A 4,510-nucleotide genomic window follows, 5' to 3' on the forward strand; every position below is an offset into this window, starting at 1 on the left:
ATAGCGGCCTGCAAGGCTCCCGAGGTGAGACTCCTTCTATTGCTCTAACCGCCTTCTTTTGTAGATCCATAACTTTAGAAGTGTGTGCACTATGTCCCCAAGCTAATATTCCGTATGAAAGTACAGAATGAACATAGCAAAGTAGGTTTCCCTGGCACATTCCTGGTTTATTATGGATCTAATTCTTCTAATGGCATAAATGGCTTTCGAGAGCCTTGCGCATAGCAAACTCTATATGTTTGGCCCAGGTCAGCAAACTATCCATTGTAGTCCCAAGTATTTGACTTCACCGCCTTGAAGTTCAACAGTCTTCTACTAGCTGTAAAATTAATAGAAACAGTTTTGTTTTATTCAGAACAATTTTATTGGCGAGGAACCACTCTTCAGCTTGTTTATAAGCATTTTGTCTCTTTTCATTCATAACTTTTATGTCTGCTTGCAACTGCCAGTGCCGTATCGTCTGCGAACTGAGTCGAATGGCAATTCAAGTTGGAGGGCAGGTCATTCACAAATATTAGGAATAGTAGCGGACCTAAAATACTGCCTTGGACAATTCCAATATCTGGTACTACTTCTGCATTACTGAGCTTATATTGCCAGTCGACGAATGTTGACGATTCGTGAAGTAGGATTGCATCAGCGTTAACGGAACACCTCTCAGTCCATAATATTCAAGTTTTTTTAGAAGTATTTTGTGTGGTACGCAATCGAATGCCTTACTAAGGTCACAGAACAGCGCACCGCAATGTTCATGATTCTCTAAAGAATCTTGTATGAAATTTAGAAAATTTACTATGGCGTCGATCGTATTCAACCCCTTTCTAAACCCAAATTGACTGTTGTTTGAATAGTATTGGCTTCAAAGAAATTTAGTATTCTTGAGGCCAACAACATTTCAATCAGTTTAGAAAATACAGGCAGTATGGCGATTGGCCGATAATTGGATGCATCTTGGCGGTCTCCGGATTTATACACTGGAATGATTCTCGCCAGTTTCATTTTATCTGGAAAACTGTCCTGTAGCGAATACACTGTTCACGATTGCACAGAGCGGTGAAGACTATATACTCGGCTACTGGTTTAATCATTTTAGCGTTTAGTCCAAAAGCGTCAAGTGATGTCTTGTTTTTCATCTGTTTAATCGCTGTAACAATTTCTTCTGGAGATGTTGGTCTCAGGAACATACTTCGCCCACTGACATATACCTTAGCTAAATAAGCTTCGGGTCTAGTCTTTGCGTCGAGCAAGTCCTTGGTAGATTGACAGCTACATTCCTGAAAAAATGATTAAATTCGTTTGCTGATGGCGTACAATTCCGATATTATTTGAATATTTTTGACCTGTTTCTTGTTTTATTATATTCCATATAGTTTGTTGTTTATTATCTGATTTAACTATATTCATTACATTACTTTGTTGACGTTCCATTTCCATCTTATGGTTATATAATCTTTTATAATGTTCAAAGTATTGTTTCAGATCAATTCGCTGTGACTGTTTAAAAGCATCATATAGAAAAATCCACAAGTTCTTTGAGATTTCGTAGATTTTCTGACTGCGCCGAAATTTTGTTTTGTTTATCAATATGCGTTTGTAAGGAAACGCGTTGTTTGCTATTTGTTTAAAAATATTCAGAAAAATATTGAATTGTTTGTTGCTATCTTCAGTCTGGTCCAGGCAATTCCAATTAACTAGAGATAGTTGTTTTTTGAAGTGTTCCATGTTTTTTCATTTATTTTTCTTATTATGCGGATGTTCGCGTTGGTAGAAGAAGTTTTGAGATTCATAATCAATGCTTCATGGTCGGAGATCGAACATGATAAAGTATCAATTATGAATTGGTCTGATTGTAAGTTTGTGAATGCATTATCGATGCAAGTTTTAGAGTTCACGTTGATGTGTGTTGGTTTCATTAACCTATGTTCCAGTCCAAAAGTGGAAGCAGAGTTAATTAGCGCAATTTTATCATTCGAATCTACTAAGAAATCCACATTGAAATCACCGCATATGATGACTTTAGTTTTCGATTCGAATGTGTTAAATATGCGCGTTAGTATTTCTTCAAGTTTTAATAAAAACATATTTAAAGTCGAATTTGGCGACCTGTAAATAACAATAATAATGTTTTTATTGTTTTAAATAACACGCCGCTACTTCGCATGCAAGCTCAGCAGATTGCACTGCAATGTCATTTAATTCGGCGCAGTCAAGGTGATTTCGGCAAAATATTGCAACTCCGCAATGTATGTGTTCACTACGGGCAAAACTGCTGATCAGCCGAAAGTCACGAATATTAAATAAATTGTTTGTTTGTCATTAACCAGTGTTCTGTCGAACAAAGTAGGTCAATATTATTTACGTTGACTACATTTGACAAAGCAGCTGATTTATTTGATAAGCATTGAATGTTCAGACAGAGTATATTTAATATATTTACTTGTCGTTGCTTGGTTGCTTTTGGAGCCTGAATAAAAAACGATCCACGCATACTCCTTGAGGCCATATTTCCGGCGATTTAAATTTTTTTCTAATTCTGATTCCAAAACTGATACCTTGAATGATGAATATACGTTTGGATGTTTGGATGCACTTTTTTTGCACGTTACGTTTTTCGAAATTTTTGTCCCGCAGGTAATTTTTCCAATTGCTCTTCCGTTGTTTCTGCGCCAGTCGAAACACATGTAGATGCGCTGCTTCACCACACCTTTATCACGGCATTTGCATTTGTGCCTTCGATAGTTGTGGCCTTTCGCTTGGCGCTTTCTTTTTTTGGACCAAAGTCCAATTTTGTTCTTCTGTTACGCTCTTATTGTTAGTAATGGCGTTGGAAGGCAAAGCGGTAGACGCCACGGCATCACGGAACGTTTCAATTTTCCGCTCTTCCAGTTTTCTTCAGCGCCGTTGCTACTGGCGAACACTGACTTGTTCACTTGAGATTTTTCTGGGATCTTTTTCCTTGTTAACATTCGATTTCTTTCCATTCTTTTTTTTTGATTTCTTATTGACTGCTTTCTCAGTATCGATATCAATACTGGGTGCAGCTGAAGAAACCTGCTCCTTCTTTGATTCGGATTTACCCATTGCAGCAGCTTGATTTTATCCTCAAGCTGCTCAATTATGTACTCCTTATCCTTTATTATGGTAATTTTGTCTTCTATTATGGTGTTTTTGTCGGCAATTGTTTTTTCAAGCCTAGAAATTGTTTCCATATGGTCACTGTACACTTCAGAAAATAGAAATTTGAAGTTTTTCCTATTAGAACAACTAATGTGGTACATTTTTCCGCAGTTTTTACAAATGCCTACATTTGGGGCCTTTGTTTCACAGCAATTATAGGAACTTTTCACTTCCGATTCTGGCACTAATGGTGTCGATTGCGACATCATTGCGGCAAGTTAAAACGGCACGTCTGTAGGTTACGGCGGTCAACGAAAGACTATATATATATATATATATATATATATATATTATTTCTTTATTTCAGCCTAATGGCCTAGAAATACATCATTATCTTAAGTCACAATAATACCTTAAACCTACTTTATATACAAAAAATAAATTGAAAAGTCTAATCAGGGGGATCTAATAACTTTAACGTTCTGGACTGGTTGCCCAGTAACTCTTTTTTCTTTGCTTTCTTCATGTGGTTGATTGTTTTCAACCAGCCAAGACTTTCCTTATCATTTTTGCCACAGTGAACGTCTTCTATAACGTTCTTGAACGTTCTTCAGGGTTCAGCCAGTGTTTGTTGTTTTTCTCCATGGTGCCACATCTATACCGCGCAATTACCTTCTGATCGCAGCCATTGCTCCAGCCTCTTAGATACTGAGGAAGTGCACTTGTCATTATTTCTCTATACTTTCTATTGTATCTGGATCTTTCCAGTTTCTTCCAGTGCTCTGGACTTTGTACCTCGCTTCCTCTCTCCCGCAGTACCTCTCCAACATTCGCTCCGGTTTCACTCATTGTCAGCTGAACTATGCCCTCCTGTCCAAATCCACATTTGTTTATATATCTTATCCTTTCATCCAACCTCTCTTTATCCCCTTTACCTCTTCTTTTTTTGCTAATACACTCCTTTACTATGGCATTTACTCCTGTCTTTAACTGTTTCTCTTCATAATTAATCGCTCTCTTAGCTAATCTCAGATGTAATTTGTCTCGTTTTACTTCCTCATAGAGTACATAATCTGGAGTACAGGACTCCAGACCTAGTATCCATTTCAGGTATTTTTTCTGTACTCTTATATCGTATATATATATATATATATATATATATATATATATATATATATATTATATTTGTTACTTATATAATTTTCCTATCTGTTAGTAAGTCAATAGTTTCTACTTCACTATGATGAAAGTAAATCGTTTAATATTCATACAGGATAATTTCGTGCCAGATAAAATACCAAGACCGATGTCACAAAAAAACTCGATAACAAAAAAATTAATAAACTTCAAGCAAACATCTATTTTTCCTGCAAAAGCATTGACTGATCTTAAC

Source organism: Ctenocephalides felis, unplaced genomic scaffold (genome assembly GCF_003426905.1).
Source record: "Ctenocephalides felis isolate EL2017-DRISC unplaced genomic scaffold, ASM342690v1 CF-g0.4_SCAFFOLD_01170, whole genome shotgun sequence".
NCBI classification, from domain to species: Eukaryota; Metazoa; Arthropoda; class Insecta; order Siphonaptera; family Pulicidae; genus Ctenocephalides; species Ctenocephalides felis.